The 24,815-nt window shown below is 40.9% G+C and overlaps 1 long non-coding RNA gene across 2 annotated transcripts in view; it reads right to left on the bottom strand.

The window, feature by feature from the left end:
• The window catches only part of LOC100488892, a 38,063-nt gene that overhangs the window by 2,321 nt on the left and 10,927 nt on the right, over positions 1-24,815 (bottom strand). The window contains exon 3 of one of the 2 annotated variants that reach the window (XR_001170016.3): positions 20,804-21,227. The exons of the other annotated variant lie outside the window; for it this stretch is intronic. This is a non-coding gene — a long non-coding RNA (uncharacterized LOC100488892). Of the gene's footprint in view, positions 1-20,803; positions 21,228-24,815 lie in introns of those variants that run through there. 2 annotated transcript variants of the gene reach the window in all.

Raw genomic sequence — 24,815 nt, 5'->3', positions numbered from 1 at the left:
TTTCATAGGGCGTGTGGGGGGCTGTCAGGGCCTCTGTGTACTTGAAATACCAGGGTCTATTTTTAATCTCATCTGCCCATGCTAGTAAGTTGGTAGTGCCCTCCCCCAGAGGGCCCCAATTATTAACCCACCAGTCACCAGGGCCAACAAGTAGAATGGGCCCTAGTAACCAAAAAATACCTGTGCATGCATGGTTGCTCCCCTCCCCCAGGCATGCATATACCCCTAACCCAACTATGGGTTCCCCAGATCTCCAGTAACCATTGCCACAGTCACTCAGGAATTATATTAAATATTGCCTCCTGTCATTAATCTATATATACTCGATATGATTTGCTTGTATTTACATGAGAACATTAAAAGGCATGGGAAGTATGATCTATGCAACTTCATAGAAAGGTTCCAAGGCCATTAGCATCTCAGGAATACATCTACTTTGAATGAGACTTTGAACAGAATTGGGTTATCCCCCTTGATACATACATTGTTCTAGGGCAGGACTAGGGAGCTTAGACTTTGTGTGGCATTTAGCAGAAGAGATGATAATGTGATAAAACAGAAGAACACAGAGTTATATTTCATTTTGGAACAACATGAAAGCTCTCCATGGGAGTTTTGCCCGAAAGCTTACAGTGACCGGGGGAGCCACAGATCAAGCCAAAATGTAATGCGTAACAACTATAAAAACATTTTATGCTATTCCTGTAAAAGGCCTGAAAATCTGCAGCATGGAGTTCTCCCATATGAAAAACAAGCATGAGAAATATGTGTCAGTAAATAATGATCTGTGCCTCTGTTAGCCTTTTTGGGTTAGCAGCAGGATGAAGAATCCCAGGGCTGGAAGCCTACTCACAAACAACACCCAGGCCCTTTCTCTTTACAAAGTTCATTTGCAGCTGATCACCTCCGACACATTACAAAGGGCCGCTCCCTTGTCACTGTAGCAACACTTGTATAATATAAAGAAACAGCTTGCACAGCAGTGCTATTCATGCTTGAGGAGCATATCTTGCAAACATTAATGGGATCTTTGCTGGTGACTAATTACTATTGAAACCTCAAAACCCTAAAGAAGTCAATAGGGTGGGATTACCATGGAAGAACATATATGTATAATAAAATAACTGATGCACAGAGGCAAGCTATGTTATGTTTGTAGCTTCTGTTCTAGTTGGGGCAAGTATAGTCAACAGAGACTGAATAATACAGTTGCTGAGAGAGTAAGGGATGCAGCTAAAGAACAGCTATGGGAAATATGGCGCAGCAGTATTGGCATTGATTAAGGGGGCTATTCCTACATTCCTGTATGAGACCAAATGTCTGGATACCATAGCATAGATGATACCATATCAATCCTGGGTGCCTGGAATTTGCAGTTGGTCTTTATGATAGGAAGTAGCTACTTCTGTCTGGCCAACACAAAGTACAGGTATGGGATCCCTTATCCGGAAACCCGTTATCCAGAAAGTTCTGAATTACGTAAAGGCCATCTCCCATAGACTCCATAATAAGCAAATAATTCTAATTTTTAAAAATGATTTCCTTTTTATCTGTAATAATAAAACAGTACCTTGTACTTCATCCCAACTAAGATATAATTAATCCTTACTGGAGGCAAAACAAGCCCATTAGGTTTATTCAATATTTAAATGAATAAACCCAGTTATGGAGATCCAAATTGCGGAAAGATTCCTTATCCGGAAAACCCCAGTAACGGGGTACCTGGCTAACATGTCCCATACCTGTATTGGTTTTGAGCTTTGTATACTGTGTGCAATATACAAATAACACCCATATATGCCATAGCATTAAATATTTAGGATACAATCAGTAATAGATACAAGGGCCATATTATTACTCCTGTCCTGCACAGCCACAAGCATTCCTTAGCATCAGGAGCAGATCCAGGCAGCCTGCAAGCCCTAAATATGGTCTCATGTATTTTAATAAATGTCCCCCATTTGAGGTTAGATTCAACTAGTCAATATACCACTTGGATGATTAGCTGACTAGCTGCTGATGCCTACATCTAGAAAAGGCAAGTTGCACCATTAGTAAGTTTTGGTAATATCACCTCTGACTGTCCTGGGCTTTTTTAGAGCAACAATAAGATGTTTATGGTGCATTTTGCGACAGAGGGGCATCATTTCTGCATTCCCCAATGGCTTCATAACAAACTGTCAGAATAAAGTGATTCCACAACTGGCAGTGTGAGGGCAGGTTCTGCAGTTTGTATTTTTAATATTATGGCCTGCAACTAAAGCTAGTAAATGAAACACACCCTCTTATAGCACTACAAGCAGCCAGATGACAAAGGGCAAGAGATAAGAGATGATCTTATCAGTGTTTGTTTGGGGTGGGGAGCAACACCCAGCAATAGGAAAGAATATAGGATTGTGAGGAGATATGGGAGCTGAATGGGAGGTACGGCCATTGTTGGCTTACGGTTGCCAAGTGAGTTAAGTCAAAAAGCCTTTTGTGAATGGAGAAATTTACAAAGTGACAGGGGGTCTAATGGCTGCTTTAAATGGGCCATTTTATCCGGTACTTTATTTATGCTTTTTTGTTATTCTTTCTGTTATCTTGTCACCTTAATTAGTTATGAGTACAATTGTCTTTACTTTGCTTTCTACCGGCTTCTCTATTGTATACACTGAGTAAAAAAATCACATTAATTCTTTAGACTAATGTTGCACGGGGAAATTAGTCACCCCCGATAAATCTCTGCTATCGCAAATCCGCAGACGACTAATCTCCCTGAAAAGCCTTTCCACTGGAAATAAAGGGAATCGCCGGTGGAAAAGCCTACGCATCATTTCGTTTTCTGAAGTTGCGCAAAACAAAGGAGGAAACAAAGGCCATATGTTTGGCCCCATATGTAGTCCAAAAAGTTGCCAACTTGGCATGTTTTACGAATGCATTTTTCTATAGTCATCTTTACAACTTTACAACTTGCTTATGTTTAAGAACTTTGTACTGCTCACATTACATAGTCATACCTGAGTTATATTGGAAATAGTTGGTGTAACAATGGGATGGTATACTCATGGAAAGGAACTGTGGCTGTGGGATAGTGGGTATAGTAGGGAGAGATGGTGCCTATTGTAGCAGTGGGGGGATAATAGCCTCTGGGAAGGGACTGTGGCTGTGGGATAGCAGGTATAGTAGGGAGAGATGGTGCCTATAGTAGCAGTGGGGGGATAATAGCCTCTGGGAAGGGACTGTGGCTGTGGGATAGCAGGTATAGTAGGGAGAGATGGTGCCTATAGTAGCAGTGGGGGGATAATAGCCTCTGGGAAGGGACAGTGGCTGTGGGATAGCAGGTATAGTAGGGAGAGATGGTGCCTATAGTAGCAGTGGGGATAATAGCCTCTGGGAAGGGACAGTGGCTGTGGGATAGCAGGTATAGTAGGGAGAGATGGTGCCTATAGTAGCAGTGGGGATAATAGCCTCTGGGAAGGGACTGTGGCTGTGGGATAGCAGGTATAGTAGGGAGAGATGGTGCCTATAGTAGCAGTGGGGATAATAGCCTCTGGGAAGGGACTGTGGCTGTGGGATAGCAGGTATAGTAGGGAGAGATGGTGCCTATAGTAGCAGTGGGATAATAGCCTCTGGGAAGGGACTGTGGCTGTGGGATAGCAGGTATAGTAGGGAGAGATGGTGCCTATAGTAGCAGTGGGATAATAGCCTCTGGGAAGGGACTGTGGCTGTGGGATAGCAGGTATAGTAGGGAGAGATGGTACCTATAGTAGCAGTGCAGTGGGATAATAGCCTCTGGGAAGGGACTGTGGCTGTGGGATAGCAGGTATAGTAGGGAGAGATGGTGCCTATAGTAGTAGTGGGATAATAGCCTCTGGGAAGGGACTGTGGCTGTGGGAAAGCAGGTATAGTAGGGAGAGATGGTGCCTATAGTAGCAGTGGGAAAATAGCCTCTGGGAAGGGACTGTAGCTGTGGGATAGCAGGTATAGTAGGGAGAGATGCTGAAGGCAGGCACTCACATCCATAGTTGTCCAAGCATAGTAAGGGTCCGCACTGCTCTTCTATAGCCCTACAATGGCTAGGGATGCAATGAATTCCAGATTCAGTTCAGGATTCTGCCAAATCTGAGACATTTTTAACAGGATTCAGATTCAGACGAAAAAAGGCCCTTGTCTGGGCCGAAACGTCAGCCTCCAAATAAAGCACATTATTTTGCCTTATGTACTGAGCAGTGCAGACCCTTACCATGCTTTATATATACAGTGTGTGTGTGTGTGTGTGTGTGTGTGTGTGTGTGTGTGTGTGTGTGTGTGTGTGTGTGTGTGTGTGTGTGTGTGTGTGTGTGTGTGTGTGTGTGTGTGTGTGTGTGTGTGTGTGTGTGTGACTGGCGCTGCATCAGTAAATGAGGCACAATCACAGTAACGTACATTGGAATATAATGTTGGCACTACATAAATTATAATAATAAATAGAATTAGTTGACCAATACCCTTGTGGAACAGGTATTGGATGTCCCAGTGAAAGAGCATATCTGTTTTGCAAGTTGATCTAATAACTTTGGATTGAAATTAATGGGGCATTCTGAGGACGCTAATGAGTTCAATGAAATGTTTTTTGTTTTTTTTTGAGCAAAAGTTTTATCTTTGTCAAGGTCAGAACAGGTTAATTATTCCCATGGTGGTCAAGATTCCTCATAGCTCAGGAATGTGCCTGTGTGCCCTGTGGTTGCCATGGTTACTATTTGTTGTGCTGAGTTGCTTGCTGCTTCACCTTGCTCTCCTAAGGAACAGGAAGTGATTATATATCTGCCTGCTCCATACCTGCCCTCAGTGCAAAAGAATGCCAGGGGAGTTTGAAACAGAGATAGGGGCATGCTATTAAACCTTATAAAGGGGGAGGAGAAATGCTGTGACATCTTACAGACCCTGAGTCACTTACACAGGAATGTCTGCTGGGAAGGGGGGGATCACTGGGACTGTTAAGACAGGCGCTATCTCAGCATGATGGAAAGGTTCCTCCTGGAGACCTCCCCATCAAAATAAACATAGCATGAGCACACTAAGGCCTGTGATTGAATGGATTCATCAGTGTCCGGAACAACCCAAAAAGAAAAGAGAAGTTGTTTGTTGGGAAGTTTTGGAAGAAGTGAAATGATGGCTACTCAGCAACTCTCTCCTGCTAAGTTTAATACTCAGCACAGGCAGGATCATGTGAAGCAGAAACCCATTAGGCCCATGGCATAATATAGCAAGTCACTGGCATGAAAAGGTTATGAGAGGCTTTTTCTGTGAATTCCAAACCCCTGCCGGCCAGTGATTACATGCTCCATAAAAGACAAATAGTTTTTTGGTGCAAATCAGCCTGGAAAAATAATCTGTTCTAGAGAACTACTACTAGGTCATTGTTAGGGATGCACCAAATTCTACTTTTCCGGGTTTGGCCGAATCCTCGAATCGCTAGTACAGAGAACACAGTCACATTAGAAGCATCAAAACAGCTGAAATTTAAATTAAAAATCAGAATTTTGTCTCTTAAACTTACTTGGAGCAGCTTTTTGCCGCCCCTGGTAATTTGCGGGATGCTGCCACCTAAGGGAAATTTCTCATCTACCCTTATTGCTGCAGCACCCCTTGGTATTTTAAATCTAGTCCAGGCCTGCACCCCACTGTTGTGCAACACTGTGGAATATATTTGGGCTTTAGAAATGTTTTTTTTTAATACTGCATTTGGGATTTGGCCTATTCATTGTCATTAATTAACTTTTTTTACAAAAGAAGCATTTTTCTTTCTATTGATGGTGCAATTGATAAAAAGACATTCACTGAATTTGGAGAAAGTGTAGGAATCGGTTTTTTGACTGTTTCCTGCACACAAAACAAAATGGATAGGTGGTGGTGCAGATGCCCGCTAGATACTTGGCAAGGTATGAAGTCAGGAATGGAGAAAAATAAGAGCTGCACACGTTGCATTAAAAAGGTGTTCTATCTGATTATTATGGTCACAGAGTGTCAAAACAGGATAATGTTTTAGGTGGATAAACTTTCTTTCATCAAAAGGGAGTAGGAAGTTCAGACATCTTCATTAAAGTCATACTGACACAAAAAAACTGCCTTTCAAAATATGAATCTACATAAAAAGTTACCTATAGGTCATGTTGACGGTTTTTCGCTGACAGGTTTGCTTTTGTAAGTAATTGTTACTTGAAGTTCATAAACCTGACTATTTTGCCAACCTGACTGCCCCTTTTCAGCCTGTCAGTTACAGCTTCTAATGCTAACAGACTCGTGCTGCACAAATATGTCCACCCCCTCAGAGAGGAACAGGGGGGGATCAGATACGGAATGTAAACGCATCAGGCAAATACTTTTATGGCAAAATTCTAAAGTTCTTGCAAAGACAATGTTATGATAGATTTCTGGTGTCAGTATCTCTTTAATAATCTTGTCTTCCAGTGTCAATCACAACACAAGAAGGGTAATTTACTTAACAGGCACAATGCGGAAAGTGCAGTTTTCTGATGCAATTCACCATTTTTTTCCTACAATGTAGGTTTTCCCCTAGAATTCCAGAGTAAGTGCTGCCACGCAGGACATTGCATCACATTTGCATGAAATGCATCAAAATAAATTCACGTGGTCATAAGTCACATAGAAGTTGTGGCTAATGTCTTCAGAATAAGTATTGGGCTGCCTTCGGGGCACACATTGAATATGGTGTTAGTGCCTAATTTGCTGGGTGCACTTATAAATGCAACCATCACCACAATGTCCACAATCCAAATACTCCTTATTTGCAAATATACACATTCCTGAAAACAGGTCCAATACCTTTATATTTATGGGCTTGCAGTCGGCAATTTGCCCAACTAATCTGCAGAATGTATTTACTAATCAGAAGTTTGAATGGCTGCCATGGCTTACCACCTTAACTACAGGTAATGTAACGATCATAAGCTCATATTTCTACTTTTTAGGGCCGTGACACACAAGGAGATTAGTCACACTGCGACAAATTTTGCGGGCGACTAATCTCCCCGCAATGCCATCCCACCGGCTAGAATGTAAATCACCGGTGGGATGGTATACGTGGCGCCGCAGTTTGCCGAAGTCACTGAAGTTGCCTTGTGAGGAAACTTTGGCGACTTTGGCAAATTTCGGTGCTGCGTATGCCATCCCACCAGCGATTTACATTCTAGCCGGTGCGATGGCATTATGGGGAGATTAGTCACACACAACAACGGAGATTTATTGCGGCACGACTAATCTCCCCGTGTACCCCTGCCCTTAAAGTTTTCACCCACATTTATTTTGCTGCCAGTTTGTGTCACAGCCTTGTTTGCCAAGGTTGTAGTGCTTGTGTCAAAGTCCAAGATGTAATTATCCTTTGAAGTGAACAACATCCAGGAAGGTATGATAAAATGTAATCAAAGAAACACAAATAAAACCAAGTATAAAGTCAGAGTTTAGAGGAAATACAAGAAATTCTACTGCCTAAAGCAGAACTTCCTGCCAGTGGGGTGCAGGAGGAAAGCTGAATCGATGCCTATTGTTGCCAGTGGAAAAGCATTTTGGAGCAGTTAGTTGGCCGCAGTTCTTTCACAGGCGACTAACTCACTCCATGGGACATTAGCCTTAAGCTCCGAAACCTCTGCCCAAAATGGATTAAATATTTGAACTTGAATCCTGCAAAAAGTGTTAGGATTCCTAAACTGAATCCTGGATTAGGTGCATCCCTACATTTTGTAATTATTGTTGGCAACTTTCAGTGACAAACAGGCTATGCCTGTGATATGACTATTATATACTGCATAATTTGTATATGCTGGCAGCTGTGGTACAGGCATCAATAGGAGAATCTGGCTCTGGCACAAGCACAGGCCCAGTCATTAGTTGAAGAGTCTGGAATTACAAGTTTCAACTCGAAAGTCTGCTTGTAAATAGCACAGCTATTAACATTATGATTAGCCTTAGGGTGTTGTCTCAGCATGACAGACCTGTTACAAAGAACCGTTATAGTAAGTGTATAGATAAGAAGGGCACACCTGCAACTTCCCGCATATGAATAAATGATTTATACTAGGTGCAGCAATTATGGTGCTGTGTAACAGGGCAAATTTCTGGCACAGGGAAAGACATTTTGGAGATAACAACACCTCGGCTATGTCCTGAATGGCTGGTCTGGCCTCTCCCTTCATACAGCTATGGTGCAGGGTTAAACTTCTAGCACAGCACCCATTCAGGACTCAAGGGAGGAAGTGAAAGCTGTAAAGCAAGCTCAGATCAATACCCTGTTTGTTGTTGTTACCTTCAGGCCTGTGAGTAGCTGGTTCCAACAAGGAAAATACCTGCAGATTGTTGGTTTTAGCTGTGATTACAATGGCTTGGTTTATGGCAAAATTGAAGAGTAGTCTTGCCATAGTTGCCTTGTCATAGTTTCTCATATTATTCTTAAAGGGACAGTATACACCTAAAAACACTTATGTTAAAAATGAGAGCACATTAAATAGGACTTGTATTGTAATTACATTATGTCTATTGTTTTAATTGAGTGTTTTCATTCTTGTTTTGTGCCATTATAAAGCACTCATTTGAACCTTAAATAATGAAAGTTGGGCAATGTTTACTGAACCCCCCACTTCCTTTATAAACAGGGCAATTGGTTCAGAGTTCCTTAACTTTAAAGAAACAAACCTCTTCCTTCTCTACGCAGTAGCCTTTGAGCAGTTCATTATCGGGAGCTTCTTAGTGGACTGGTAATTTGTTTTATCAGCTCCATTGAAGTACTTTGGAACCAGACGTGAAACTGGCTTCATATTCTTGTTTAGTGTCAGAAATAACAAAAACCATAGATATTTAGTAATTAAAACAAAAGGTAAAAAGTATGTGCAGCACAAGCACAATATACTTTCCACATATAAATATGAATATATTTTATTTTATCACAGATATACCTGATTCCACAGACTAAAATTGTGTTTGTATGTTAGCTGTCTGTGTTTACTGTTCCCCACCCCACTTATAGTTTCACTCTAATGTACCCCACCCTCACCTTGCTCCAAAGTGAAGTTGTTAATTCTAAGACTTGAAATCCCTCTGCTTACTAGAGAATCTGTGCACCACCGACCATGGAAGGTAGAGGCACTTCAGTTCCCAAAATGTATCAATACAATGGAACAAAGTGAGGGAGGAGTTACATTACACACCCAGCAGAAGGGATAAGGGAATTTTCATGGTGTCTTTCAATCTATGGAATCTGTGGGAGTTCATGTAAAAAATTAGGATATATTTTCTCTGTAAGCTGCCGTTTCAGACTGAGTAGGCAGCTTATCTGACCGTGTATGGGCACTTCCCCACCTCCTGCCTGACAGATATCTGCCATAGAACCAGTCAGATATCTATCAGGCAAGTTTAAAAATCCTTTCGGGGTGGCCCCAAGTTGGATACAAGTTTGAGCATTGGCCTCAACTATCATACAATCAGATCAGCCCAATATGGCCCAGCACCATACTGGGTGGATGTATGACCACTGGCAACTATGGGCCCCTCTGATTCACCACTAAATCCCTAGATGAAAAATCGTAGAGCCCTGGGTGCCATTAATGCAAAAAGGCAGGGCATATTGCCATGTTCCCAAACTATGGACTGGCCCCACTAGTTGGGAGGGGAGCTCAACCTAAAGACTATTTAGTGTAAGAACAAGTGAGAATGGCCATTTACTGTCCAAGATGCACCTGAATGCCCAGATTGAAGGTCATTTAGGGCAAAACGTTGGGTAAAAGTGTATTTTCAGATATTTATCAGGCTAGAAACAAAGGCATTGTAATGTGATATTACACTTTGTATTGTATTTTGGATTGTCCCTCCAGCTCATGTGTTCTCTCTTTAGATAAATCCACCAGACTTATGTGTGATAAACTGTTTAGTATCCACTTATTCACCCCTTCAGCCCTAACTCTTGGTTTCCAGGGAAATCAAAGCCTGTTTGTGTAGGGGTCCTGATTTTTAGTCATGGCATTTAAGAACCTGTGGCCTTGTAATTTACATGCTAGATAAGGGATTTCTGCAGATTTTATTCTGGAATGTTACATTCTCAGTCTGGCATCCAGACCCCTTCACTCCCTCTCCCCCACACCCAGTCAGTTCTGGTTATGTACAGTTTTATCCTCCTCCCTTTTGGCCTCTCCCTTATCCCTTAATTGTGTTTCTTATTTTACACCAGTTACTGTAGGTCAAATCTTCTTGCAGAATCTGTAACAAGGCTAGGCTTTCTCTTTGAAAAAATAATTTATATATTCTGGAGCACTGTACAGGTACATATAACATGGGTGGACAATCATTGGTCTCCTGAGCCAATATAAAAATTTATATATATATTTATGTAAAGCAAGAAAGTTTTGATAATCATGGAGTGTATCATAAACCATTTTCATGTCACCATAAAAATTTTGAACAAAAATACATGAATTTTAAAAATATTGCTAAAAATTTTTTTTTAAAAGGGATTATTTCGTTCATGTTTTGATCCATAAGGGAACTTTCCCACTTTCCCAAGATGTATGCAGGCAAACACTGAGCCTAGAGGCAAAATCCGGGTGCAGACTAGGAAATAGGTTGTTCAAACAAGTGCAAACACAGGTAAAACTATAAGGGCTCTGGCACAAGGGGAAATTAGTCGCCCGCGACAAAACTCCCCGTTCGCGGGAGACTAATTTCCCCGAGTTGCCATGACCCGCCATCCCACCGGCGAACATGTAAGTCGCTGGCGGGATGGCACACGCGGCGGCGCGATTTCCCGATATTGCCGAAAAAGACTCGCGAGTCTTTTTCGGCAATTTTGGGAAATCGCGCCGCCGCGTGTGCCATCCCGCCAGCGACTTACATGGTCGCCGGTGGGATGGCGGGTCATGGCAACTCAGGGAGATTAGTCGCCCATGACAAGGGAGATTTGTTTCGTGCGACTAATCTCCCCGTGTGCCAGAGCCCTAAAAATAACTTTATTCTATCTAATAGTCTAGTAACGCATTTAGGTCCATATATTTAAGCAAAAAAATAACAAGATTAGCAGGCAGGGAAGTGTAAGGTTTTCTGACAACTTTTTCATTTACATATTACTGCTTCAGTTAAAAAATACTATGACCTGTTATCTAGAATGCTTGGCACCTGGGGTCTTCTGATTAAGGGATCTTTCCATAATTTGGATCTCCATACTATTAAAAAATAATTTAAACATTAAATAAACCGAGAAGGATTGTTTTGCCTCCAATAATAATTATATCTTAGTTGGGATCAATTACAAGGTACCAATTTATTATTACAGAGAAAAAGGAAACATTTGGAAATTAAAATTATTTGATTAAAATGGAGTCTATAGGAGATAGGCTTCCTGTAAGTCGAAGCTTTCTGGATAATAGGTTTCTGGATAACGGTTTCTGGATAATGGATCCCGTACCTGTACAAGACACCTCAGAGTTTGATGGCATGTATAGAAGCATTTGATCTTAGAGCTAGCTCTTTGAACAGTTACAGAATCCTTCTCTGCCATCTAATATTGGTTAAATTCACATTGGGGGTTAATTATGCCATGTATGTGTGAGTTTTACCTTGGGTTGCACAGTTACCAGAATTAGCAGCTGACAAACAAGCCCAGAAGTGTTTCCTGCATTACAATTCATAAGTAGACAATGCCACACTGCGGTGTTATATTCCAAAGCATGACTTTTCACAATATTATGCATTCAGTCAGGATTCCACACTTGCATTCTGTACTAACAAAGAAAATAATATCCACCCTGAAGCATTCCTGTGTTACCAGACAGCAGGGGGCAGCCTGCACTGGCTCTTATAGCACTTTAACATTTCTATATTTATGTGTCATATTTAGTGTACAAATATATTAATATAGCTATATTTTGCCTTAAATATATTAGCACAGAATGTTTTGATGAACTTATTCAAGTAATATTAAGCAAGTGATGAGATGCAATAAGTGAAACAGCTTTGGCTTTTTACTGGTCTAATATCCATATATACTGCACAATAATAATAATTGCTGTGCAGTATAGGGACGTCTGGTCACTTAGCACACACATTAGAAAATGTTCTGGGAGTTGAAATTCTAGGTTTGCACAAATATAAATTATTTTTGTTTCCATGAGTGCTGTTAGCACAAAAGCACATGTCCTGAAACACCACTAATATTCCCTGTTCTACAACCTCGGAAATGATGGTTTTGACGTATTAATATCTTTGTATCTGTGTACATTAAGGTAAATGAATGTGAAGGTTTGCACATTTCAGATATTTTTTCCCCTTCAGAAGTCGCGCAAAGTAGCCTTCAGGAGGAAAGTTTGTGTGACTTCTGAAAGCCAAAGTGATGTGTAGGCCTTTCCACTGCCAACTCCTATTGTTGGAGGTTGAAAGGCATTTTGGTTAGTTGTCCGCATTAGCAGAGATCTATCGCGGGTGACTAACTTGATTTGTCGGACATTAGCCTAAAATAGGTGGCAAATAATGGCTGGGTGGGAATATATATTATAAGGCAGGTTGCAGCTGTGCCCCAAGCTCGCTGCGCCCTAGGCAGTTGCCTTTTCTGCCTACCCCTAGTTCCGGGCCCTGGTCCAGAGCTTAAAGTAAAATCAAATACATTTAAATAAAGTCAAATAAATTTGTTGCCCATGTATTCCTGTCTCCTGTGCAGCCAAGAAATGGCTACTGTCATTTGCCTAAAGGTTTGGCTTCAGTTTGACTGAACACTTGGCCAAACTGGAATCTTGTAAAAAGTGCTACAAATCAGTCAAATCTTGGATTTGATATGTCCCTACAAGGGCATTTCTTACCTCTGTGCTACCCTTTTACGATGCTGCTTCTCCCTCACACAGCACGCTTACTTTAAGGCTAAGGACCCACGGAGCGGTTCAGTTGTCCGCGATAGACTATCTGCTCTGAAATGCCTTTCCACTGGCAACTATAGGAGCCGCTGGTGGAAAGGCCATTGCATTGCTTTGTTATTGTGAAGTTAGGCAAAGTTTCCTCCTGAAGGCAACTTTGCACAACTTCGGAAAACCAAAGCAATGCAAAGAGCTTTTCACCGGCAACTCCTATTGTTGCCAGTGGAAAGGCATTTCAGAGCGGTTAGTCGCCCGCAATAGTAGAGATCTAACGCGGGCGACTGAACCGCTCCATGTAAACTTACAGGGGGCTAATCGCTACTACAGAGAGCACTGTACACTAGAGGAGCCAAATTTCTGGTTTATTAATTGGAAATTCAGTTTTTCGTACTGGTGGTATCTCTATATGTTATCTATATGCATGGATTTTATGTGCATATAAAAACAAATTAGAGTAAGCATATGCAAATTAAATAGCCGCTATAAGAAAATGAATTATTGAACTGTAAGGACTCTGGCACACGGGGAGATTAGTCGCCCGTGACAAGGGAGATTTGTCGCAGGCGATTTCAGCAAATCGCCGAAGTTGCCTCGCAAGGCATTTTCGCCGATTTGCCAAAATCGCCTGTGCAGCGTGTGCCATCCCACCGGCGACTTACATTTTCGCCAGTGGGATGGTAGTTCGGGGAGATTAGTTGCCTAAGAACAGGGAGATTTGTCGCAGGCAGCTAATCTCCCCATGTGCCAGAGCCCTAATAGAATACAAAAAAAAAATCTGATCCAGTAAGCATCTTTATCTGCTTGAGAGCCAGACAATCAGATTGCCTGACAATTGGCCTGTGTGTAGCCACCTTCATCAGCCTTACCTACAGACTAAACAGCCGCCTCTATTTACCAAAGCACACATTTCACACTGATGTTACACATTTTATCTCAAAACAAATTCTCAGTTCTTTCCAAACTTTCCAGGCAGGCAAATTCCTCACGGTGCTCTCAGAATAAACTCTTCTACGGGATCCAAGAAGAAACCTTTTATTCACTTGAGATATAGTCATCCTTGCATTTGCTGCCTCACAGTTTTTTAACTGCATCTATTATTTTTTTATCTCTGATGCAAAAAGGATTTAGTGAAGTAGATAAGGGGCCTGCAATGATATATTGTTTTAAATTTATTGCAGTTGCAAGATAATGTTGATTTCATTGTCACATAGTGAGATATCCACACATGCAAAGATATGGTTAGGTTCATTGGTGTAATCCTGGCTCCAACAGCTATTATCCCCTTTATTGTAATGCAATTGTTTGGCCCTAGGGCCAAGTAATCTGATTAGACTTTAGGTGGGCATATCGGGAGAATGAACCGCTTGTTTGGTGACTTTTTCCAAGTCTGCAAGAAAGCATTACCACAAACCCACTAGGGCATCAGGAAAACTCCCAGTGGTCTCTCGTCTCCCATTTCACAAATCTTCTATGCCTGCACCATAGCTATGGAAATGTTGGGAAGTGGAGATCAAATGGGAGCAAAGACACAACAGAACAGAAGAGGCAGAAAGGGAAAGTGAACTACAAATGCAGAAAAACAGAGAAAGAACCAGGAAAGGGTTTGTACACATAGGGGCACATTTACTAATCCACGAATCCGAATCCCGAATGGGAAAAATTCAGGTTGGATACGATAATTTCTGATGATCGCAAATATCACGAAAATGCTTCACGGTAATAGCGTATAGGCATCCGAAAGTCACAAAATTTTCGTATCGAATGATCGTACACGGCGGGAAAACAGCCTTCCGAAAGTCACGATAATTTCATATTGGCGGTCAAACAATATTTTCGTAACGCAAATGAAAATATCATACTGCTGCACGAAAAAACATGAAAAATTCTGCCTTTTGAAGCCTTACATACGACCTGCCAAAATGAAAGGCCGAAAAAAGTGTAACCAAAGTGTTAATGAATTCCTTAATGTTCGTATGTTTTGTGGATTAGTAAATGTGCCCCATAGAGTTGCATACACGTAGAGATTTGCTTGTTAGGTAGGTTGGCAAACAAGTGTAACACTGCCAGATCTTGCCACCTGCTCACTGGGCCATATCAGATCAATGGTTGGCTCATACCCATGAGTACAGCCTTCGCCCAACAGGATTGTCAAGCCTGCCCAATAGATATCTGGCCAATATTGGCCAGGCTATCCCAAGTGGCCCATATATAAGTTGGCTTTCTGCAGGGACTGTGTCAACATTTATTGGCCTGTGTATGGCCAGCTTAAGAAAGCAAGAGAGAGTTGAGATAGAAGGAGAAAATACTATATTTGTAATGAGTATTTGGCCTTTAGTTTTCTGGTAGGTCTATAGCCTCCCATTCTAACACTAGGTACAGGCTGCAGGTTTATATTGTAGGCAAAGCAATTGGTGTTTACATCACAGATAAAGGAGCAAACATGAATATTACAGTATGTGTTTTCAGTAAATACACCATCTGTGCATTCTTACAGTTACATTTCTGGTGCTTTAAAGGTTGCCTTGCTCTGGGGTAATGCCTCACTAAGTATATGCAATGTATCTGTAATTGTGCTCCATTTAGGAAGGGTGTGTATTAGGTGTGTCAGGGGCAGAGGGGTTTCATCCCCCTGGGGCAGTTTTTCCCAAAATGAAGCTGGCATTGTACAACTCAACTCATTTGATTAATCCTCATTAAAGTTTACCACAGGCAATGGTATAACTAGTTACAGAGCCCCATAGCATTTTAACCCCCCCCAAAAAAACTTTATAAGGGGGATCACACTCTTTAAAAGTTAGAGTCACAGATTTATGGCTCATTAAAAACTGGAAGTCATGGGGCAAAATCTATCAATTTTTTGCACCCTGCCTTCCAGCTTCAATGAACTGCACAGGTCCCCATGCACTGCGTTTCTGAGCACAGAGACCACCCTGTGAATACAGTGCTGTACTGAGAAGGGATGAGAGCGGGAGGCATAAAGTTGGGTGCCCCCTCAACTCAATCTGATGGACACAGTGTCTTGTACTTACTAACTTCCAGCAATGTATGTATGTGTAACTTTATTTATAAAGCGATACTTATGTACGCAGCGCTGTACAGTAGAATACATTAATATAAACAGGTGTATTAAAATAGATAAATACAAAGTATTACAATAAGCACAAATAAATACAAGATATAGTTGCAATAAGTTAAGAGTCAAAGACACAAGAGGTCCCTGCCCCATAGAGCTTACAATCTATATGTGCTTTTCCCCTTGTGTCGGATTTTAAATCCAGTACAAGTTGCATAATGTAGGCAGTTCCCAGGGCCAAAGTGTTTTCTGAATGAGCAGCAAGGGCTATATTATTGCACTTATTAGTTCTTTTTTTTATTTCTAGCTAAGTAAATGACATCTTTTGAGCTCCACCATTTCTCCTCTCTTTTAGAGGAAGGGGGTCCACTGGTGTTTAAGATCACTGGCAGTTTTCTTGATGCCCTAGCAAGCCTGTGGTAATGGTTTCTTGTTTTCTGGTTCCCTGGAACCATTTTGGAGTGTGGCATTACCCAATACTGAGATGTTATTGTGGCAAATAACTAGGTTAAGAGCATGATTATTATTGATAATGACGCCTAAAAGGGATTGGGATGGGTAATTATTACAAACAAACCCTAGCAGCTGAAACTTGATTTATTTCTTGAAATAGCTCTGAAGTGTGTAGCCTGGGGCAGTGCTTTTTGTGGCTATTATGTGCCTTCTATAATTTATTGCTTTCTTTAAAGCAACAGGGTAATCAAATTGCTCAGATCACAGCTGTAATGTAAAATGTAGAATAAGGTACATCACAGGGCATAGCTATTCACTTTACATAGTTATTTACTTGCCTTTTACTCCCTCTAATACATCCTCTTCCATATTGGCACGCCTATCACTTACTTGCCCTTAGAAATTGATTTAGAAAACATTGTAATTCTCTATTATTTTTCTATTATTATCTATTCCAACCCCTTGTATATGAGGCTGAACCACTGAAAACAGAACATTTCTGGACCAAAAAATCATCAGCCGAAAGTTATCCTTCAAATGCAAATTATGGTTTTAGATTTAGTATTTGGTATTTGGACAGATTTTTGGGAATGGATTCCATATTTGACAAAAATATACAGATTCAGTGCTTCCTTACTTGCAGGGGCACTGCTACTTTCTTGCTGTTATACTTTAGAAAAGATTACATTGTGATTTTGCAATGCAATTTTTTTTTGTTTATTTTCAGTGCCTTCCTTCAGTCCCAGTAAATGCAGAACAAACCTATTGGCCGCAGGATGCTTGTGGGTGTGTCATACAATACTCTTCAAAAATAATTAGTATGGGTATCGGACCCCTTATCCGGAAACCCATTATCCAGAAAGTTCTTAATTACGGAAAGGCCATCTCCCATAGACTCCATTTTAATCAAATAATTCACATTTTTGAAAATGATTTCCCTTTTCTCTGTAATATTAAAACAGTACCTGTACTTCATCCCAACTAATATATAATTAATCCTTATTGGAGACAAAACAATCCTATTGGGTTTATTTAACATTTAAATGATTTTTTTAATAGACTTAAGTTAGGAGATCCAAATTACAGAAAGACCCCTTATCCAGAAAACCCCAGGTCCCTAGCATTCTGGATAATGGGTCCCATACCTGTAAAAAGTTTATTTGATGTAGAACAACCCCACTAAGCATCATCCGCCCCCCCCCCATTTAACCATGGGTGACAAGCTGATTGCTGCTATTAACTGCCTCTGCTTTAATTAAGGTAAAGTAAAACATTGTTGATTTTTTTAATCCATTATTTTAGGAATGGCTGTTATCTTTTGCTATGTGAAAGCAACAATTTCAGGAATTGACAGTAAGGGGTATATTTATCATGCTGTGTAAAAAGTGGAGTGAAGCATTATCAGTTATGTTGCCCAGAGCAACCAATCAGCAATTAGATTTCAACAGTTAGAAAACCAAAGCAAAGCATCTGATTGGCTGCTATAAGCAACACCACCGGCAATGATTTACTCCACTTTTTACACAATATGATAAATATACCCCTAACTGTATAAGGTTCTCAGTGAGAGTCTTATTAGGGCTAATGTCATTGGGTGAATTCCCTGATTGGTTCCAGTGGAGCAGGTCCAGTGAGTGAGCATCCCGCTCAGCCACCCCCCCCCCCCCCACTTTGTTCTAGTGTCAAAATATATAAAGTAATTATGAAGGTAGGCGTTCTTCTGTCATGCTCCCCAATGCTAAGAGCATGGTATCCGCCTACCTCTGCCCAAATAGGTTGGATTTTGTTCCAGAAATGCACACTTTAGCGATTTCTGTGTGTGCACAAATGGAAGCCATTTCTGTCACTTACTTCCATGGCTCAAATTCCACTAAGTGTGCCATTAGCCCACAGATTAGAAAACATGCTGCACAGACTCACCCAAACATTCATAAAAAAAATACAGTACAAGAAACAAAGCAAAGCCTGATTTATGAGGTGAGGAACAGGAAAAGAAAGGGCACACAGCAGTGTTGTGTCCCAAGCTTTAAAGATAGGTGCAATTTTGCATCCATTAGTGAAGTTGTACCTGGGGCAATGGTAACTGTTACTTGATGTTTTATGGTGAATAATTGGGCAAGGTCTCCCTTGCTGATGGCACACCCATATACCCATTCATTCATTATTTGAAACTGCCTGTCGCCACCCTTAGTAACCTGTTTAAAGATGCCATCAAACCATCATTATAAGCTAATTGAGTCTTGGATTTCACAGGACTTAAAAGTCCCACAAATTGGGTATCAGTGCCTGTCTGTGAACTTGTCACTAACCAGAACAAATGAAATGAGCTGCTCAGACAGGTTTCAGATGACTTTATGATAAAGCAATGAGACTCCCAGAGATGGAAGTCCTTTATAAATGTAATAGATGGTGGAAAGTTTGTACTTGTTCTTGTGACCCACAGCGGCCTATCAGCAGGCAGCATAGACACCAGTACCTTTGGAAACAGCCTGGTCCGGACTTGGATCTAAAATAGGCCCAAACAGCCCCCCTCCAGCCCAATAAATAGTGACTGTCTATGGCATCTTACAGCAGCCCCTCTGGCATTTGCCAGAACCCACAGATTGCCAGTCCGGGCCTGGATACAGCTTTCCTCTTTGCACCTGCGTTGTGTTTATAAATGAGCAAACGTTGCTGTTTCAGAGCATCATAATACCCATAATCCACTGCTGGAGGTTCCTCCATGCATATTTACACTATATGGCAGAGCTGTAAAAAATGTTTATTTTATGGGCAAGCACAATTTTGCTAGGCAACGGGATAATGAGTAGTGAAGAGCACTGCAGCAGCGGGCAAAGTTGCTTCATATTTACAACACCACGCAGGCTTGGAAGGTGAAGCCCTTGAGAAATGTGTTACATCCTTTTCCAGACTTTGGAAAACAAAGGGCTGGGGGTGACTTACTGTGAATACAGGGAGAAACACGAGAGCTTCGCAAAACTGGTTAAATCTGGTTCCTCTCTATTCTAATCGCTATCCAATTTCTTATTTTCCTTTAAAGTCCAGTTCTTTTGCACCTGTAACGCACCCCACGCTTCTGATCTGAGCCCTCAGGCTCCTCACCCATTTCCTTTGGAGTTTATCATGCCAAAAATCAACATTATAACTCTCTGCTGAAAAATACAGCTGAAAATCCAAATCCGACAATTCAGCAGGTAGAAGTCAGTAGCAGAGGTCCCTTCCCTTTCCTTAAAGATCCTTCTTTTGTCACAAACTGTAGAGGTTTCGGATTTTTGATAGTTGTTTTTTGGTGCGATAACTCAAAAAAAGTCGAGTTTTTGCAGCGACAATTCGAAAAATTTGAGTTGTCGCAGATAAAAGTCACAGCGACTTTTCCATTCTGATTTTTTTTGTAAATGCTAGACATTCTAGGAAATGAGTTTAGTCAAGTTTGAAAATTAAAAAAAATTGGAAATTATAGAGTTTTAGTAAATGCGCCCCTAGGAGTGATGGGCAACATGCAAGATTTCAGGGCCCCAGACTATTCATAAGGGCCACACATTACACACGTTTGAATCTCCATACCATAAGTCTGCTAAAAATCATTTAAGAATAAAATAAAATAAATTGTGTTGCCAGCAATATGGATTAATGCAGCTTAGTTACCATCAAGTACAAGGTTTTATTAGTACAGAATGAGAAGGAAAACATGTTTAAATATTAGAATTATTTCCTTATAATGAGCTTTCTGGATAACAGGATTCCATATAAGGGATCCCGTACTTTTTATTAAGTGCTTTATATTGCTGTCCAAGTATCATTCTGGCCTATAATGATCCTTCTAGTATTATTGGATGCTTCCTGGTGGGTCCCTTAGTATGTGGCTCTCAGATAAAAAAAATGGGATTGCTGATCTAAAATCAAAACTCTTGCAGTTATTTACAATGTCCTTAGCCTATGACTATATTCTTTTCTTGTATTTTTAAGTAGGGTAAAAACTGTACCTTTGAATTAGTTACAGGCCACAACCCTGAACTACATACATTGTGAGGGGCATTTACTAATGGTCAACATTTTTGTTTGTCACAATTTGTATTTTTTTTTTCACCAAAATACGATTTTGGCTCAGAAAGAAATGATGATTGAATGATTTTTTTCCCATTTATTATGCAACAAAACTACGATAAGTCTGGAAGGAAAAAATACGCCATCTAAAAGCTGTCGAAATCATGTAGAAGTCAATGGGAGGTTTCCCTTTTACAACTGGAAGATCTTTCATTGCTTTGTGGTTTTAGAGGTTTTTTGGGCTTCTGATGCTTTCATTTGTGTGCCACTACAAAAAAGTTGTGGTTTTCTCATTTTTTGCTGCATGTTCTTGAAACAACCACAATAATCCCTACCCTTGGAGTTCAGTAAACACTACTGTCCTGCTTCAAACATACTTTATTGTTCACTTTCTGCATATACGACAATACAAATGCATCAATAGACTTTACAAATGGATCACCTACAATGCCAGAAATCCATGCAAGATAGCTTCACCATAGGTTAACATGTAGCGTCAACAACACCCGCAGCTCTGCAACAATATACAGTATTCTGTGGTTCATTACCACCTGCTGCTAGGCTGGTATTGCTCAGTTTTAGTCACTCTCTATCCCATTGTCCTGATAAACCAGAACTCAAACAGTCTGCAGTACACTGTCTCTGTGTCATCCATTGTTCCTAGGTTTCAGCTGATCCCGTGCTTCCATGGGTTTTACCAGTGTCAGGGTTTGCTCTTGTAATTTGAGATTCCTAATTCACAGCCCAGTGGCTCTCTAGAAGTTGCTGCACTACAGCTCAGGGTACCTATTCTAAAAAAGATTGAAAATTGATTTAGTTTCTTAGTAGGCACATAGTTGCAAATGTGCTGGTAAAGTAAAGGTAGCCCCATACTGCCAGATCAATCTGGGCCTGATTTAGCTTCCCACATGCAGGGCCAAATCAGGCTGATCCAATCTTTGAGCCTTTAGACAATCATGCATTGGGGCTTTGGGGGCCCTTAGACAAGGGCAGCATCAACGTTTTTTGGCCAGAAATCAATTGGGTGGGCCCCTTAACAGGTCAATAAGTTGCTGAGTTGGTATGGAGGCAGTTTTTATTGGACTGTATATGGCCACCTCTAGCCTACTAATGTCTCCAATATATACATAAAGTATCTGCTCCAACTGTATGTTCCCCAGTGTGAATCTGCCCTTTTTGTGTTCTTCATATCACTTTCTGGTTTATTTAGCATTAAAACTCTTTTGTGGTTGCATGGCCTGAACAGAAAGAGCAAAACATGAAAAACAATAATGAAAGAGACTGGTTATTTCTATCTATTAATCAACTGACATAACTATACGGGAAGCAGCCTCTGCCACTGAGGGGACCTGGGTAAGGACTGGCTGGATCAAAGGTTACACATGAATGTGCATAAGTGCACATTGGACTTCGGGGGCCCCAGTGCCATAACATTATTCCCTTGTATAAAGCTGTAAGCGTATATTTAAAGGGGTAGTTCACCCTTAAAGGAGAAGAAAGTCATTTTGGCATTTTACTGCCAATAGGTTTGCCACATTAGTGCCACCTAGAATGCTATATTTATTCTGCAGAATCTTTCTCAGTTTGCTTAAGATAGCAGCTGCCATTTTAAGTAGCTTCCTTCCTGCAGGTCTAGCCGTTAGAGCTGAGATCACACATTCCTAAGAGTGGGGGGAGGGAGTTCTTAGCATTCTGGTGGGAGGGGGAGCAGGAGAGGGGAGAGAGCTGCGCAGACTCTGGCCACGGAAATTAAGTATGTTTCTGATAAAGATTACTTAGTTTTTACCTTTCCTTCTCCTTTAAATTAACTTTTAGTATAATGTAGAAAGATAAGTAATAAAAAGTAACAATGACAATAAAAATGTAGCCCATCAGAGCAATAGTTTTTGTTTTTTTGAAAGCTGGAAAGAGTAGGAAGAAGAAAGCAAATAATTAAAAGACTTGAAAAAAAATACTAAGTGAAGACCTATTGAAACGTTGCTAAGAACAGGCCATTCTATAACATACTAAAATGTAACCTAAAGGCAAAACATATCTATAATATAATGTTTCAAATATAGCCTTTATCATTTTATTATATTATTGTTTTTGATGTTTATTGTTTTCAATATTTACTTTTTATGTCCCACGGCCATCCAGGTAGGAGGCTAAAGTAGGATAATTCCAATGTTTGGGCCCCAGATTGTAACACAGGCCTAAAGGAAGACCTTTCGAAAGAGGACTGTGTCAATGACCATGATTTTCTGATCAATAGGATGTGTTTGTGGCGTAGCTAACTGTGCCCCCCCTCTGTAATCCTGACACGCACGCTAAAAACTTCCGCAACCAGCAAAGACTCAGATACACAGTTATTCTTGGATGTTTTACCATACCCACTAAGGAGATTTAGCATGGGCGACAAAATATTCTGCTTGCTATCGGCCCAAGTTTGGGGGCCTACTGAGTAGGCTCAGAAAGATAAATAGGACTGGCATACATAGCAATTCCAGGTACTTTGTTGCCCAGGCAATTAGTAGCCCGGTGTCCCCTACCTGCCACCTGCTAGATCAGCACCAAAAAAAAATCAGCACCAGAAAAATCAAAGATGGCTATGCATTCCACTGCTTTGCTTAGGCCCCTTTTTTTGTTTAAATTGCCCAGCTTGTCTGTGTGTATGGTGCCTGGTAGGCAGTGGCATCAGCCAGAAGATGGAAGGGCAGAGGGCACACAGTGTTTGGTAGGCACCTGGGGTGTGGTTGTCTAGTGGGCTCTAGGTACCCCAGTCAGACATTGATGGAATCATCCCCCAATTTCAAAAGTGATTGCCTTCATCTCTGAGCGAACTGGAGTGTATCAGGCAGGTGTTGCTTGGAAAAGTTAACTGCAACCCTATTAATCACTATGTGCACAAATACCTAACAAGGGGCATTTAATAGAGAAAACAAAGAGCAGTGTGTACCTGCTGGGTGGAATAAATGTAGACCCGGCATTGCAGCTGATGAAATACTGTATAAGATCCTCACCTTGTGATTTATACCCCCTCCTCCTTTTTAATTTTAGACGGTCAGTATTTTTATTTAATTTGTGTGTTTCAACACTACTGAATATATTGCCACTTTATACAGTGGTGTGAAAAACTATTTGCCCCCTTCCTGATTTCTTATTCTTTTGCATGTTTGTCACACTTAAATGTTTCTGCTCATCAAAAACCGTTAACTATTAGTCAAAGATAACATAATTAAACACAAAATGCAGTTTTTAAATGAAGGTTTACGTTATTAAGGAAGAAAAAAAAACTCCAAATCTACATGGCCCTGTGTGAAAAAGTGATTGCCCCCCTTGTTAAAAAATAACTTAACTGTGGTTTATCAATTTCAATTTTCAATTTCAATATCAATTTCTGTAGTCACCCCCAGGCCTGATTACTGCCCCACCTGTTTCAATCAAGAAATCACTTAAATAGGAGCTACCTGACACAGAGAAGTTGACCAAAAGCACCTCAAAAGCTAGACATCATGCCAAGATCCAAAGAAATTCAGGAACAAATGAGAACAAAAGTAATTGAGATCTATCAGTCTGGTAAAGGTTATAAAGCCATTTCTAAAGCTTTGGGACTCCAGCGAACCACAAATGGCAAAAACATGGAACAGTGGTGAACCTTCCCAGGAGTGGCCGGCCGACCAAAATTACCCCAAGAGTCAACTCATCCGAGAGGCCACAAAAGACCCCAGGACAACATCTAAAGAACTGCAGGCCTCACTTGCCTCAATTAAGGTCAGTGTTCACGACTCCACCATAAGAAAGAGACTGGGCAAAAACGGCCTGCATGGCAGATTTCCAAGGCGCAAACCACTTTTAAGCAAAAAGAACATTATGGCTCGTCTCAATTTTGCTAAAAAACATCTCAATGATTGCCAAGACTTTTGAGAAAATACCTTGTGGACCGACGAGACAAAAGTTGAACTTTTTGGAAGGTGCGTGTCCCGTTACATCTGGCGTAAAAGTAACACAGCATTTCAGAAAAAGAACATCATACCAACAGCAAAATATGGTGGTGGTAGTGTGATGGTCTGGGGTTGTTTTGCTGCTTCAGGACCTGGAAGGCTTGCTGTGATAGATGGAACCATGAATTCTACTGTCTACCAAAAAATCCTGAAGGAGAATATCCGGCCATCTGTTCGTCAACTCAAGCTGAAGCGATCTTGGGTGCTGCAGCAGGACAATGACCCAAAACACACCAGCAAATCCACCTCTGAATGGCTGAAGAAAAACAAAATGAAGACTTTGGAGTGGCCTAGTCAAAGTTCTGACCTGAATCCTATTGAGATGTTGTGGCATGACCTTAAAAAGGCGGTTCATGCTAGAAAACCCTCAAATAAAGCTGAATTACAACAATTCTG

The sequence above is a fragment of the Xenopus tropicalis genome, chromosome 2 (assembly GCF_000004195.4).
Source record: "Xenopus tropicalis strain Nigerian chromosome 2, UCB_Xtro_10.0, whole genome shotgun sequence".
Lineage (NCBI taxonomy): Eukaryota > Metazoa > Chordata > Amphibia > Anura > Pipidae > Xenopus > Xenopus tropicalis.
Note: the sequence above shows the minus strand (reverse complement) of the source record. Positions and strands in the feature narration are given on the sequence as shown.